We start from the raw sequence: 16,928 nt of genomic DNA on the forward strand, positions 1-16,928 counted from the left end.
AAGCCTATCTATCTTATTCATCCATTTGGCTCCTTACATGAGCAAGTAAAATTCAAGTCAGTTTTGGTCAACTAGCACTTAAAGAGCTCTTATTTTCCCTAAAGAGAATTGTTAAGTGTCTACACCAAGTACTTGAGAGTGCAACCACATATATGCTTATGTCAGCCCTGAGAGCTGAGTAGACATACTATGTGGGGCACTGCAGTCTACGCACTTTTTGGACAGTATGTTTTACCTGCTGATGAAACTCCTGCACAAGACTGAGAAGCAGAATCTCAAACTGCGGCAGCTATTGAGATTTTAAAGTTGCAGGGGGCCTCAAATTTGACCCTATCAGAAACTCAAAATGGGTATGTGTCTGAAGAAAACAATGAGGTGGAAAGTTTAAAAAAATCAAAACATTCTATGAATGTGGGCTTATCAGAAGCTCAAAATAAAGATATGTCTCAAGTAGCAGTAGAAAATACGAAAGTTAAAAAATCTCCCCAGAAATCCACTATATTAACCAATGGAATAGCAGCAACGAGGTCTCCCAATTCAGAATCAAAAAAGAAAAAGAGACAAATGATGAATGATGCTGGGCTTGATACAAAAAAAGCAAAAATTGAAAAAAAGGTGAATCTGAAGAAAGTGCCGAGACTCCTAAAGAAAGAGAAAATAATTTGGAGGAGCCAGATAATGATGGCAGTGTGGTGCCCAGCCAGTCCCTGAGACTGACAGGAGCTTTTCAGGATACTTCATTTGCTTCTCTATGTAATCTTATCAGTGAAAACACTCTGGAGGCAATAAAAGAAATGGGTTTTACAAACATGACTGAAATTCAGCATAAAAGTATCAGACCACTTCTGGAAGTCAGGGATCTTCTAGCAGCTACAAAAACAGGCAGTGTTAAAACCCTGGCTTTTCACATCCCTGCAGCTGAATTCATTGTTAAGTTAAAGTTCATGCCCAGGAATGGAATGGGAGTCGTTATCTACTAGAGAATTAGCCATGCAAACTTTTGGTGTTCTGACTCACCACGTGCATACCTAAGGGTTGACAATGGGTGGTACTAACAGATCTGCTGAAGCACAGAAATTTGCTGATGGGATCAACATCACTGTGGCCCCACCAGGCAGCTGGCTGGACTACATGTAGAATACCCCAGGGTTTATGTATAAAACCCTGCAGTGTATGGTTATTGATTAAGCTGATCATATCTTGGATGTTGGATTTGAAGAAGAATTAAAGCAAATTATTAAACTTTTGCCAACGTGTAGACAGACTATGTTCTTTTCTGCCATCCAAACTCAAGATGTTGAAGCCCTGGTGAGGATTTCTCTGAAAAAGGAGCTATTGTATGTTGCTGTTGATGATGATAAAGCTAATGCAACAGTGGAAGGTCTTTAGCAAGGATATGTTGTTTGTCCTTCTGAAAAGAGATTCCTTCTGCTCTTTAAATTCCTTAAGAAGAACCAAAAGAAGCTTATGGTCTTCTTTTCATCTTGTATGTCCGTGAAACACCACTATGAGTTGCTAAACTATACTGATTTGCCCATCTTGGCCATTCATGGAAAGCAAAAGCAAAATAAGCCTACAGCCACATTCTTGCAGTTCTGCAATTGGGAACACTACTGTATACAGACGTGGCGGCAATGGCTGGACATTCTGAAGGTGACTGGATGTTCAGTATGACCTTCCAGATGACTCTAAGGAATATATTCATCATGTGGGTAGAACAGCTAGAGGCCTAAATAGGAGAGGAGATGTCTTGCTCATTTTGTGCCCAGAAGAATTGGGTTTTCTTTGCTTCTTGAAACAATCCAAGGTTCCATTAAGTGAATCGAACTTTTCCTGGTCTAAAATTTCTGACATTCAGTCTAAGCTTGAGAAACTGATTAAAAAGAACTACTTTCGATTCCACCAAGACAGCCAAATAGGAACAGCTCTGGAGAACAGTTCCCAGCAAGAGAGCTGCAGAATACGAATGATCTCTGCATTTCCAACTAAGGTACCAGGTTCATTTCAATGGGACTGGTTGGACAGTGGGTGTAGCCCAAGGAGGGCAAACCAAGGCAGGGCAGGGTGCTGCCTCACCCAGGAAGTACAACTGACCAGAAGATTGGCGACTGCCCACTGCCCCCTGCACTGTGGTTCAGATACCATGCTTCTCCCATGGCCTCTGCAACCCACAGACTGGGAGATCCCTGCTGGGCTGAAAAGCGCTATGAGTTAACAGCACAGATCTGAGTGGCAGCTCTGGCCGGTGCCAGGGGTTGTCAGCACAGATCTGGGCGGACGTTTTAATTAGCACCGAGAGTACCTGAGGGACAGAGCTACTTGCTCCCCAGAAAGAGGGGGAGCTAAAAGCAGGGAGACAGGTGATACGGCTAGGCGGGTCCCACCAACCCTGCAAAGAGCAGCAAACTGAAGCCCTCTCGCTTGAGAGTTTTGCAGCCAGCACATCAGTTCAAGCTTGACCCGGGACTATCGAGCAAAGGTGGAGGGAAGGGTGTCCACCATTGCTGAGGCGGTTCTAAACCTGCCTGTGTAAACAAAAGCCAGAGGAAGCTTACATAGCAGCTGGACTGAGTCGGTGACAGCTCAGCAGTGCCTCTGTAGGCAGACAAGGGACAGACTGTCTCCTTAAGTGGCTCCCTGACCCCTGCATAGCCAAAAGACGCCTCATACAGGAGATATCTGGCTGACACCTGGCGGGTACCCTTATGGGATGAAGCTACCAGAGGAAAGACCAGGCAGCAATCCTTGCTGTTCTGCAAGCCCCACAGGTGATTCCCAAGCAAGCATGATCTGGAGTAGACCTCCAGCAGTCCTACAGTGGAACCTGACTGTTAGAAGGAAAACTAAAAAACAACAAAAAAAATAGCTTCAACATCAACAGAAAGGATGTCCACTCGAGACGCCATCCGAACTCACCCACTTCAAAGATCAAAGGTAGGTAAATCCACAAAATGGGAAGAAACCAGCACAAAAAGGCTGAAACCATCAAAGACCATAATGACTCTCCTCCTCCCAGCTTAGAGAAAAACATAAATGACTTGATGGAGCTAAAAAACACAGCATGAGAACTTTGCAATGCATAGACAAGTTTCAATAGCCAAACTGATCAAGCAGAAGAAAGGATATCAGAGACTGAAGATCAACTCAATGAAATAAAAACAGAAGGCAAGATTAGAGAAAAGAGAGTGAAAAGAAATGAACTAAGCCTCCAAGAAATACGGGATTATGTGAAAAGACCTAACCTACACTTGATTGGTGTACCTGAATGTGACGGGGAGAATGAATCCAAGCTGGAAAACACTCTTCAGGATATAATCCAGGAGAACTTCTCTAACCTAGCAGGGCTGGCCAACATTCAAATCCAGGAAATACAGAGAACACCACAAAGATACTCCTCAAGAAGAGCAGCCCCAAGGCATATAATCATCAGATTCACCAGGGTTGAAGTGAAGGAAAAAATGCTAAGGGCAGCCAGAGAGAAAGGTCGGGTCACCCACAAAGGGATGCCCATCAGACTCACAGCAGATCTCTCAGCAGAAAACCTACAAGTCAGAAGAGAGTAGGGGCCAATATTCAATATCATTAAAGAACTTTCAACCCAGAATTTCATATCCAGCCAAACTAAGCTTCGTAAGTGAAGGAGAAATAAAATCCTTTACAGACAGGCAATTGCTGAGAGATTTTGTCACCACCAGACCTGCCTTACAAGAGTTTCTGAAGGATAACACTAAACATGGAAAGGAACAACCAGTATCAGTCACTGCAAAAATGTACCAAATGGTAAAGGCCCATGATGCAGTGAAGAAACTCCATCAACTAACGGGCAAAACAACCAGCCAGTAAGAAAATGGCAGGATCAAACTCACACATAACAATAGTAACGTTAAATGTAAATGGCCTAAATGCCCCTTTCAAATGACACAGACCGGCAAGCTGGATAAAAAGTCAAGACCCACTGTTGTGTTGCATTCAGAAGACCGACCTCACATACAAAGACACACACAGACTCAAAATAAAGGGATGGAAGACGATTTACCAAGCAAATGGGGAGCAAAAAAAGGAGGGGTTGCAATCCTAGTCTCTGATAAAATGGAGTTTAAACCAACAATATCAAAAGAGACAAAGAAGGGCATTACATAATGCTAAAATGATCAATGCAACAAGAAGAGCTAACTATCCACATAAAGCAAGTTCTTAACCACCTACAAAGAGACTTAGACTCCCACGCAATAATAGTGGGAGACTTTAACACTCTACTGTCAATATTAGATCGAGACAGAAAATCAACAAGGACATCCAGGACTTGAAATGCAGATCTGGACCAAGCCCAGACCTAATAGACATCTACAGAACTCTCCACCCCACATCCATAGAATATGAATTTTTCTCAGCACCACATTGCACTTACTCTAAAATTGACCACATAATTGGAAGTAAATCACTTCTCAGCAAATGCGAAAGAATGGAAATCATAACAAACAGTCTCTCAGACCACAGTGCAATCAAATTAGAACTCAGGATTAAGAAACTAACTCAGAACCACACAACTTCATGAAAACTGAACAACTGGCTCCTGAATATCGACTGGATAAACAATGAAATGAAGGCAGAAATAAAGATGTTCTTCAAAACCAAAGAGAACAATGACACAATGTACCAGAATCTCTGGGACACATTTAAAGCAGTGTCTAGAGGGAAAAATAAATGCCCACATGAGAAGTCAAGAAAGATCTAAAATCGACACCCTATCATCAAAATTGAAAGAGCTAGAAGAGCAAGATCAAAAAACCTCAAAAGCTAGCAGAAGACAAGAAATAACTAAGATCAGAGCAGAACTGAAGGAGAGACACAAAAAAACCCTTCAAAAAAAAAAAAAACAAAAAAAACAGTAAATCCAGGATCTGTTTTTTTTTAAAAGATCAACAAAATAGACCACTAGCCAGATTAATAAAAAAGAAAAAAGAATCTAACAGATGCAATAAAAAATGATAAAGGGGATATCACCACTGATTCCACAGAAATACAAACTACCATTAGAGATTACTACAAACAACTCTATGCACATAAACCAGTAAACCTGGAAGAAATGGATAAACTCCTGGACACATACACCCTCCCAAGACTAAACCAGGAATAAGTTGAATCCCTGAATAGACTAATAACAAGGTCTGAAGTTGAGGCAACAATTAATAGCCTACCAACCAAAAAAAGTCCAGGTCCAGACAGGTTTACAACTGAATTCTACCAGATGTATAAAGAGGAGCTGGTACCATTCCTTCTGAAACTATTCCAAACAATACAAAAAGAGGGAATCCTTCCTAACTCATTTTATGAGACCAACATCATCCTGATACCAAAACCTGGCAGAGACACAACTAAAAAAGAAAACTACAGGCCAATATCCATGATGGACATTGATGCAAAAATATTCAATAAAATACTGGCAAACCCAATGCAACAGCACATCAAAAAGCTTATTCATCACAATCAAGTAGGCTTCATTCTGGGGATGCAAGGCTGGTTCAACATACGCAAATCTATAAACCTAATCCACCACTTTGATAAACAGAACCAAAGACAAAAACCACATGATCATCTCAATAAATGCAGAGGCGGCCTTTGACAAAATTTAACAGCCCTTTATGCTAAAAACTCTCAATGAACTAGGTATTGACAGAATGTATCTCAAAATAATTAAAGCTATTTACGACAAACAAATAGCCAATATCATACTGAATGGGCAAAAACTGGAAGCATTCCCTTTGAAAACTGGCACTAGACAAGGATGCCCTCTCACCTTTCCTATTCAGTATAGTATTGGAAATTCTATTCAGAGCAATCAGGCAAGAAAAAGAAATAAATGGTTGGGCGCGGTGGCTCACACCTGTAATCCCAGCACTTTGGGAGGCCGAGGCAGGTGGATCACAAGGTCAAGAGATCAAGACTATCCTGGTCAACATGGTGAAACCTCGTCTCTACTAAAAATATAAAAAATTAGCTGGACATGGTGGCACGTCCCTGTAATCCCAGCTACTCAGGAGGCTGAGGCAGGAGAATTGCCTGAACCCAGGAGGCGGAGGTTGTGGTGAGACGAGATTGCACCATTGCACTCCAGCCTGGGTAACAAGTGAAACTCCGTCTCAAAAAAAAAAAAAAAAAGAAAGAAAAAGAAATAAAGGATAGTCAATTAGGAAACAAGGAAGTCAAATTGTCTCTATCTGCAGATGACAGATGACACAATTGTATATTTAGAAGACCCCATCGTCTCAGCCCCAAATCTCCTTAAGCTGATAAGCAACTTCAACAGTCTCAGGATACAAAATCAATGTGCAGAAATTACAAGCATTCCTATATACCAGTAACAGAGCGCCAAATCATGAGTGAACACACATTCACAACAGCTATAGCCCGTAATCCAAGCACTTTGGGAGGCCAAGGTGGGCAGATCACGAGGTCAAGAGATCAAGATCATCCTGGTGAACAAGGTGAAACCCCGTCTCTACTAAAAATACAAAAAATTAGCTGGGCATGGTGGTGCATGCCTGTAATCCTAGCTACTCAGGAGGCTGAGGCAGGAGAACTGCCTGAACCCAGGAGGCGGAGGTTGCGGTGAGCCGAGATTGCGCCATTGCACTCCAGCCTGGGTAACAAGAGCGAAACTCCGTCTCAAAAAAAAAAAAAAAAAAAAAAGAGAATAAAATAAAATATCTAGAAATACAGCTAACAAAGGATGTGAAGGGCCTCTTCAAGGAGAACTACAACCTACTGCTCAAGGAAATAAGAGAGGACACAGATGGAAAAACATTCCATGCTCATGGTTAGGAAGAATCAATATCGTGAAAATGGCCATACTGCCCAAAGTAATTTATAGATTCAACACTATCCCCATCAAGTTACCATTGACCAACACAGAACTGGAAAAAACTACTTTAAACTTCATATGGAGCCAAAAGAGGGCCTGCATAGCCAAGACAATCCTAAACAAAAAGAACAAAGCTGGAGGCATCATGCTACCTGACTTCAAACTATACTACAAGGCCACAGTAATCAAAATAGCATGGTAACTGGTACCAAAACAGAGACACAGACCAATGGAACAGAACAGAGGCCTCAGAAGTAATGCATCTACAATCATCTGATCTTTGACAAACCTGACAAAAACAAGCAATGGGGAAGGAATTCCCTGTTTAATAAATGGTACTGGGAAAACTGGCTAGCCATGTGCAGGAAGCTGAAACTGGACCCTTTCCTTACACCTCACACTAAAATTAACACCAGATGGATTAAAGATTTAAACATAAGACCTAACACTATAAAAACCCTAGAAGAAAACCTGGGCAAAACCATTCAGGACATAGGCATAGGCAAGGACTTCATGACTACACCACCAAATGCAATGGCAACAAAAGCCAAAATAGACAAATGGGATCTAATTAAACTTAAGAGTTTCTGCACAGCAAAAGAAACAATCATCAGAGTGAACCCACAACCAAGAGAATGTGAAAAAATTTTTGTAATCTACCCATCTGACAAAGGGCCAATATCCAGAATCTACAAAGAACTAAAGCAGATCAAGAAAAGATTCCATTCAAAAGTAGGCAAAGGATATGAACAGACACTTTTCAAAAGAAGACATTTATGAGGCCAAAAAACATGAAAAAATGCTCATCATCATTGGTCATTAGGGAAATGCAAATCAAAACCACACTAAGGTACCCTCTCATGCCAGTTAGAATGGCGATCATTAAAAAATCTGGAGACAACAGATGCTGGAGAGGATGTGGAGAAATAGCAATGCTTGTACGCTGTTGCTGGGAGTGTAAATTAGTTCAACCATTGTGGAAGACAGCACAGCGATTCCTCAAGGATCGAGAAATAGAAATTCCATTAGACCCAGCAATCCCATTACTGACTATATACCCAAAGGATTATAAATCGTTCTATTACAAAGACACCAATACACATATGTTCATTGCAGCACCATTTACAATAGCAAAGACCTGGAACCAACCCAAATGCCCAGTCAATAATAGACTGGACAAAAAAAATGTAGCACATATACACCATGGAATACTATGCAGCCATAAAAAAGGATGAGTTCATGTCCTTTGTAGGGACATGGATAAATCTGGAAACCATCATTCTTAGCAAATTTGACACAAGAACAGAAAACCAAACACTGCATGTTCTCACTCACAGGCAGGTGTTGGAACAATGAGAACACATGGGCACAGGGAGGGGAACATCACACACTGGGGTCTGATGAGGGGTGGGGGGCTAGGGGAAGGACAGTGGGGGTGGGATGGTTGGGGAGGGATAACATTGAGAGAAATGCCTGATGTAGGTGACGGGGGGATGGAGACAGGAAACTACCATGGCATGTGTGTACCTATGCAACAATCCTGCAAGATCTGCACCTGTACCCCAGAACTTAAAGTATAATTAAAAAAAAAAAAAAAGAAAAGAATATGCAATTCTGAACATCAGTATAATCCCTCTCCTTTTTGTTGCTCTTAACAGAATGATGGAAAATTTTCAGTTTTCTTCAAATTTTGTGACTATTTATACATAGTATGTATATATAGTGTGTATGCGTGTATACATACATATATACACAAACATATATATAGGAGATTTTCAAGATCAAGCTAGAAGGGCATATGTGCATGCTTACATGTGTGTATTTGTGTGCATTTCAAACATTTCTTGAGTGTCTGGGGTAGGCCTGCCATTATGGTGTTTTCCCAAACTATCTCTTTTCCGTCTTAATCCTGTGTAATAATAGATAAGATTCTCTCCATTTTAAAGGTGAAAAAACTGAATATAGCTACCCAAGGATATATGGTTAATATGTTATAAAGTCAATACTTAATTGTATGTTAGTCCTTGTTCTGCTAAATACTAAATTAATTAAAAATAATCAGAAAAAAAAAAAAAAAAAAGAACTACTTTCTTCGTAAATCAGCCCAGGAAGCATATAAGTCGTTCACATGAACCTATGGTTTCCATGCTCTGAAACGGATCTTTAACGTTAGTAACTTACATTTGCCTCAAGTTGCTCTGTCACTTGGTTTCAAGGTGCCTCCTTTTGTTCATGTGAACGTCAACAGCAATGAAGGCAAGCAGAAAAAGCGGGGAAGTGGTGGTAGATATAGCTACCAAAAAAACCAAGAAAGTTGAGAAGTCCAAAATCTTTAAACACATTAGCAAGAAATCATCCCATAGCAAGCAGTTCTCTCACTGAAGACATGCCTTTCATCTTTAATAACTTTGTCCTAAAATGAATGTTTTCCTCCTTGATTAAACAGGATTTTTGTAGCCTTTAGAATTTAAACTTATCTAACAAGAGTATAAATTGACTTGGGTTGCAAGCACTGAGCATTGTTACTTCTATCATCTCTCATTTACTTTTGGAATATAAAACAGGCTTTAATTGTCTTGGTTGCCCAAGGGCAGAGCAAGGAGTATCTGGTCTTTCTTGTATTAAAAAATACAATATTTTAATTTTAAATATTCCTCCCTCATACACACAAATGTATGGTACTGTTTTAATTATTTCTTTTTGTACCTTTAAAAAAAAATATGTACACAAGTGCAGTGGCTTTCTCCAACTTACCTCTGCACAAGCAGTTGACTTTATGTATGTCTTGGTATGGGTTGAATTGGGTTCCCTGAAAAGATACGTTGAGGTCCTAACCCCCAGTGCCTCAGAATGGGACCTAATTTGGAAATGGAGTCTTTATAGAGGTAATCAAGTTCAAGTGAGATCATTAAGGTATCATCACATAAAGGGGACATGCACATAGGGAGGATGCCCCATGAAGACTGGAGTTGTGCTGCCACAAGCCAAGGCACTGCCAGAAGCAAAAAGAGAGATGTGGAACAACACATCCTTCCCTCATGGTCTTCAGAAGGAACCAACCCCACCTACACCTGATATTGAACTTCTGGCCTCCAGAACTATGAGACAAAAAGTGTCTATTAACAGCCACCTGCTTTGTCATACTTTGTTATGGCACTCTAGCAAATTAATATATGTTGCTTTTCAAAGTAATGTAAAATTTAACTATATTATATTTTAATAAACTAAATGTTTCAACTAACAGGCAGATTGTCAGAAGAGATAAAAGCATGCTCAAATATATGCTTTTTATAAGAAACCCACTTTAGATAAAAAGAGACAGACAGACATAAAAGAACATATATCATGCAAACAGTTAAGTATAAGAAGCTGGAATTGGCTTATTTTAATACCAGATAAAATATTCAAGACAAAGTATTATCAAAGACAGAGGTGAATAATAAAAAAATGTATATACCTCAAAATAAAACACTGACAAAATTAAAGGAAAAGATAATTACACAATAATAATTGAAGATTTTTTTTTTTTGAGACAGGGTTGCCTAGGTTGGAGTTCAGAGGCACAATCACTGCACACACAGCCTCGACCTCCCAGGCTCAAGGAATCCTCCCACCTTGGCCTCCTGAAGAGCTGGGACTACAGGCATGCACCACTACACCCAGCTAATTTTTGTAGAAACAGGGTTTCATTATGTTGCCCATGCTAGTCTCAAACTCCTGGGCTCAATGGATCCACCCACCTTGGCCTCCCAAAGTGCTGAGATCACAGGTGGGAGCCACTGCGCGGGGCCAAAAGTTGGAAGTTGTTTTCTTTGTGGGTTTTGTGTGTGTGTTTTTTTTAGATTGAGTCTCACTCTGTTGCCCAGGTGGGAGTGCAGTGGTATGATCTTGGCTCACTGCAATCTCCACCTCCTGGGTTCAAGCAATTCTCCTGCCTTAGCCTCCCAAGTAGCTGGGACTACAGGTGCACACCACCATGCCCGGCTACTTTTTGTATTTTTAGTAGAGATGGAGTTTCACCATGTTGGCCAGGCTGGTCTTGAACTCCGGACCTCAGGTTATCTGCCTGCCTCAGCCTCCCAAAATGCTGGGATTACAGGTGTGAGGCCTCCCCGACCCCCCAACACACACAAAACACAAAAACACCAAAAACCATGAGTAAAGATGTAAAATATCTGCAGCTTGGGAAACATGGTGAAATTCAACTCTACAGAAAATACAAAAATTAGCCAGACATGTGATATGCACCTGTAGTGCCAGCTACTTGGGAGGCTAAAGCGAGACGATCTCTTGAGCCTGAGAGGTGTAGGTTACAGCGAGCCGAGATCAAGCCACTGCACTCCAGCCTGGGCGACAGAGTGAGACCCTGTTTCAAAAAAGAAAAAAGACATAAAAGGCAATCAGCTTAACCATTAAATTGACATTTGTAGTGCAGAAGACACATTCTTTTCAAGTGCAAAGTGGTATGTTCAGTTCACCAAGAAAGATCATATGTGGGGCTATAAGAAAATCTTAATAAATTTTAAAGGAATGAATGCACAAAGTATGTTCTCTCACCGAAAAAATAATTATAATTAAGAAATTAATAAAATGTCAAGAAAACCCTAAGTATCTGGAAATTAACGTACTTTTTTTTTTTTTTCTTTTGAGACGAAGTCGTGTTCCTGTCCCCCAGGCTGGAGTGCAATGGCACGATAAGAACTCACTGCAACCTCTGCCTCCTGGGTTCAAGCAATTCTCCTGTCTCAGTCTCCCGTGTAGCTAGGATTACAAGCACCTGCAACCACGCCCAGCTAATTTTTGTATTTTAGTAGAGACACGTTTCACCATGTTGGCCAGGCTGAACGCCTGACCTCAGGTGATCTGCCCGCCTCGGCCTCTCAAAGTGATGATTACAGGCGTGAGCCACCGTGCCCAGCCACAACACACTTCTAAATAATAATTCATGGGCTAGTCAAAAAAGTAATCAACAAAGAAAACTGGAATATATTTTTAACTGATATTGAAAATATGACATTATCAAAATTTGTGGGATGCAGCTAAAGCAGCACTTAGAAGAAAATCTGTAGCTTTAAAGGATACGTCAGAAATGATGGGCTCTAAGTGTCAATGACCTACCACCTAATACCCATTCGAATGTCTATAATAGTAAAAAAAAAAAAAAAAAAAAAAAAAAACCACAACAAAAAACAAAAAACAAAGTAACAAGTCTTGGTAAAGATGTGGAAAAACTGAAACCCTTATGCACAGCATAAGGTGGGGAGAATGTAAAATGGTAGAGCCACTGGAGAAAACAGTATAGTGGTTCCTCGAAAAATAAAAAAAAGAAATTACCATATGATCCACCAATTCCACTTCTGGGTATACACCCAAAAGAACTGTGAAAGCAAGGACACGCCAGTATTTGTACATTCATGTTCAAAGTAGCATTATTCACAATAGCCAAAAGGTAGAAGCAACCCAAATGTCCACAACAGATGAATGAATTAATAAAATGTGGCACAAATACACAGTGGGATATTATTCAGCCTTAAAAAGGAAGGAAATTCAGATATATGCCACAACACGAATGAACCTTGAAGGCATTATGCAAGTGAAATAAACCAATCATTAAGGAACAAATATCATATGATTTCAATTACATGATGTATTTAGAGAACACTTAAATTTAGAGACAGAGAAGTAGAAGAGTGGTTGCCAGGGATGTAGGGAGAGAGGAATGGGGAGTTAGTGTTTAATGAGTACACTTTTGAAAGATGAAGAGTTCTCAAAGATGGGTAGTGGTGATGGTTAACAATGTGAATGAGACTTGATGCCACTGAACTGTATACCTAAAAATGGTCATGATGGTAAATTTTATGTTATGTGTATTTCATCACAATTTAAAAAAAAAAAAAATCAATGGCCTATGTGTCTACCTAAACTAGAAAAAGAGCAAAGCAAACACAAAATAATAGGTACAAGACAGACATAAATCAAAGAAAACAGACAAGCCATAGAAAAAACTAAAGCCAAAACTTAGTTCTCTGAAAAAATAAGCAAAACCGACAAACCTTTAGCTAGACCAATTAAGAAAAAAAAGAAGGGAAAAAAGTGAAGGTGGGACAGCAGAAGGGAAACCTGTGAAAGAGATATACAGAATAAGCAGCATGGTAGGAGTTATTTCAGAAACCAAGGGTAGAAGGTATTTCAAGGAGTGGTGATTGACAGTGTCAAATGCTGCTGACTGGTTAAATAAAATAAAAACCAGTCTATTTGATTTAGCCACAAAGGAGTCACTGATGACCTTATAATAGTACATAAGGGAAAGAAAAGTAGAAGAGTTAGAAGCAAGATTGCCATAGACAAAGAAAGAATATACAGAAATGAAGAAGTGAAAACTGGGAGTACAGATAATTCATCATAGTTTGGTTCTAAAAATACAGCAAGGGGGGGTTAGCTAGACAGAAATAAGGGGTCAAGAAAAGATACTGATTTTTTACAGAATGGACAAGCTAGAAAATGTTTTTTTCCCTTGTTTTTCTCTCAGATTTTTTTTTATTAAAGTAAAATATAAAGAGAATGTTTTGATTGTTGGAAATGTCACAGAAAAGAGGGAAAGGTTAAAGATACAGGAAACAGGGGATAACAGATGGCAATAGGTCCCTAGATAGGTAGAAGGAAATGGGATTCAGAGGATGAGTGAAAGGATTAGCCTTAAAAAGGAGGAGGCCCAAGGACTGGGGAGAGAAAACAAAGAGTGCAGCTATAATTAAGTTTATTGGTGAGGTGTTGAGAAGTAGCGAGAGTTCTTGTCTGGCTTTGGCTTTACTCCTCTTTCAAGTAGTAAGAAGAGGTAGACTCCTGAGAGAAGAGGTGAAGAAGTAAAATTTTTAAGAAAATAATGGGCTGGGCACCGTGGCTCACACCTGTAATCCCCGAACTTTGGGAGGCTGAGGTGGGTGGATCACCTGAGGTCGGGAGTTCAACACCAGCCTGACGAACAAGAAGAAACCCTGTCTTTACTAAAAATGCAAAATTACCCAGGCGTGGTGGTGCATGCCTGTAATCCCAGCTACTCGGGAGGCTGAGGCAGGAGAATCACTTGAACCTGGGAGGCAGAGGTTGTGGTAAGCCGAGATTGTGCCATTGCACTCCAGCCTGGGCAACAAGAGTGAAACTCCATCTCAAAACAAACACCATTTAATACCTGTAAAACGACAGCAATATCCTGAGGCAACAATATCAAAATTGTAAAAAGGCCAGGTATCAAAGATTTGTAATTTAAAGTTTTGAGAATTTTTTTTAAAGCTATATAAAAAAAGTATTAAAAGGGAAGAATATTCAATGTGGAGACAGGAAAGAAAGATGTTATTCTCTAAGAATGAAGTATTAATAAGCTTTACCCACCCATTTCACTCTTGCAAGACAGAGTTATCAATGTGAAATAACATGGTAATACAAGTCAGTGGTTTACTCCGGGGTAAGTTATGTAAAAATGTGCCAGCCAATATCAACTTTGGCACTAATAATTTTAGTGAAAAAATTAATTTAACACTCAATGTGGCCTTCAACCAGAAGTATAATACAAATGTAATGTATCCTTTTACTTTTTAAAGGCACACATACAATCACTATTTTAAATCCTATGGGTTGGAATATTTCTAGCTTATTGCTTAAAATGGGGTAAAGTAGGGCCGGGCGCGGTGGCTCAAGCCTGTAATCCCAGCACTTTGGGAGGCCGAGGCGGGTGGATCACGAGGTCAAGAGATCAAGACCATCCTGGTCAATGTAGTGAAACCCCGTCTCTACTAAAAATACAAAAAAATTAGCTGGGCATGGTGGCGCGTGCCTGTAATCCCAGCTACTCAGGAGGCTAAGGCAGGAGAATTGCCTGCACCCAGGAGGCGGAGGTTGCAGTGAGCCGAGATCGCGCCATTGCACTCCAGCCTGGGTAACAAGAGCGAAACTCCGTCTCAAAAGAAAAAAAAATGGGGTAAAGTATTATTTCTAATATAAAGAATAAAGGAAAACTAATGTAACATTTAGCTTAATGGGAAATAAATTTTAAACAATTATTCTGAGGTACCAAGGACTGAGGATACAGAATGTACTGGTTTTTATACAGCTGCCAATACTGCTTTATAATAAAAATACATATATTTTTTTCTTCTTTTAAAAAAATACTGATTTTTCCAGTGCTCCACACATTCAGAGAAACATCTCTGGTAATGAACTATAGAAATGATCCCTGAAAGTACAATCTTAAGAATATATTTTTATTCAGTAACATATAAAAAATTTTTAGATACAGCAAGATTTCAAGAATTTTATACCAAACTGGAAAGGAGGAAGTCAAGCTGTTGCTGTTTGCTGATGACATGATTGTATACCTAGAAAACCCAAAGATTCTTTTGGAAAGCTCCTAGATCTGATAAATAAATTATCAATGTACACAAATCAGTAGCACTGCTATACACCAATGATGACCTAGCTGAGAATCAAATCAAGAATGCAATCCCTTTAAAACAGCTGCAAAAACAAACAAACAAACAAAATTAAAATAGGAATATACCTAAGTAGGTGAAAGATCTCTATAAGGAAGCCTACAAAACACTCTTGAAACAAATCATAAATGACATAAACAAATGAAAATACATCCCATGCTCATGGATGGGTAGACTCAATATGGTGACAATGACCTTACTGTCAAAAGTAATCTACAGATTCAATACAACTCACATCAAAATACCATCATCATTCTTCACAGAACTAGAAAAAACAATTCTAAGATTCATGTGGAACCAAAAAAGAGCCCACAGAGCCAAAGCAAGACTAAGCAAAAAGAACGAATATGGAGGAATCACATTATCTGACTTCAAACTACACTATAAGGCTATAGCTACCAACACAGCATGATACTGGTATAAAAACCGGCATGTAGACAGATGAAACAGAATAGAGAACCCAAAAATAAAGCCAAATACTTGGAGCCAACTGGTCTTTGAAAGGACACCCTAGTCAACAGATGGTGCTGGGATAACTGGTAAGCCACATGTAGAAGAATGAAACTGGACCCTCATCTCTCATCTTATACAAAAATCAACCGAAGATGGATCAAAGACTTAAATCTAAGGCCTGAAACCATAAAAATTATTGAAAATAACATCAGAAAAACTTTTCTAGACATTAGCTTAGGCAAAGAATTTATGAACAAGAACCCAAAAGCAAATGCAACAAAAATAAATAAATAAGACCTAAACTAAAAAGCTTTTATACAGCAAAAGAAATAATCAGCAGAGTAAACAGTCAACCCAGAGTGGGAGAAAATTTTTCTAAACTATGCATCCAACAAGGACTAATATCCAGAATCTATAAGGAATCCAAACAAATCAACCAAAAATAAAAAAACAAAAACCAATCCCATCATCAAAAAGTAGATAAAAAACACAAATAGACAATTCTCAAATGATATAAAAACAGCCAACAAACACAATGAAAAAATGTTCAACATCACTAATTATCAGGGAAATGCAAATTAAAACCACAATGAGATATTACCTTATTCCTGTAAGAATGGTCATAATTAAAAAAAAAAAATATTGGCATCAATGTGGTGAAAAGGGAACACTTTATAATGATGGTGGAAATGTAAACTAGTACAACCACTATGAAAAACAGTATGGAGATTCCTTTAAAAACTAAAAGTAGAACTACCATTTGATCCAGCAATTCCACTACTGGGTATCTACCTGAAAGCAAAGAAGTTATTACATGAAAAAATGCACACACGTTTATAGCAGCACAATTCGGAATTGTAAAAATATGGAAAAAATCGAAATGCCATCAATCAGTGAGCAGATGAAGAAAATGTGGTGTATTTACACCATGGAAACGGAATGAAATAACAACCTTTACAGCAACTTAGATGGAGTTGTAGGCCATTATTCCAACTGAACTCAGGAATAGAAAACCAAATATTGTATGTTTGCACTTATAAGTGGGCGCTAAGCTATGAGGATGCAAAAGCATACGAAAGACTTTGGAGACTTGAGGGTACGTATGAAAGGGAGTAAGGGAAAAAAGA

The 16,928-nt window shown here is 39.3% G+C and overlaps 1 protein-coding gene and 2 pseudogenes across 32 annotated transcripts in view; 1 reads left to right on the top strand and 2 right to left on the bottom strand.

The window, feature by feature from the left end:
• ZBTB44 (zinc finger and BTB domain containing 44) overlaps window positions 1-16,928 on the bottom strand; it is an 84,722-nt gene that overhangs the window by 60,432 nt on the left and 7,362 nt on the right. For 6 of the 32 annotated variants that reach the window (XM_078339831.1, XM_078339828.1, XM_078339830.1 and 3 more), the window contains 2 exons: window positions 11,111-11,228; window positions 9,044-9,155 (listed from right to left, as the gene is read on the bottom strand). The exons of 19 other annotated variants lie outside the window; for them this stretch is intronic. The gene's annotated coding sequence lies outside the window, so the exon portion shown is untranslated. Of the gene's footprint in view, window positions 1-9,043; window positions 9,156-9,616; window positions 9,699-11,110; window positions 11,229-16,928 lie in introns of those variants that run through there. 7 more of the 32 variants (XM_054241735.2, XM_078339838.1, XM_078339836.1 and 4 more) reach the window with 4 other exon arrangements.
• On the top strand, window positions 227-9,245 carry LOC100386796 (ATP-dependent RNA helicase DDX18-like; annotated as a pseudogene).
• LOC118145847 (small nucleolar RNA U3) lies at window positions 14,997-15,108 on the bottom strand (annotated as a pseudogene).

This window comes from Callithrix jacchus, chromosome 10 (assembly GCF_049354715.1).
Source record: "Callithrix jacchus isolate 240 chromosome 10, calJac240_pri, whole genome shotgun sequence".
In the NCBI taxonomy this organism is placed as follows: domain Eukaryota; kingdom Metazoa; phylum Chordata; class Mammalia; order Primates; family Cebidae; genus Callithrix; species Callithrix jacchus.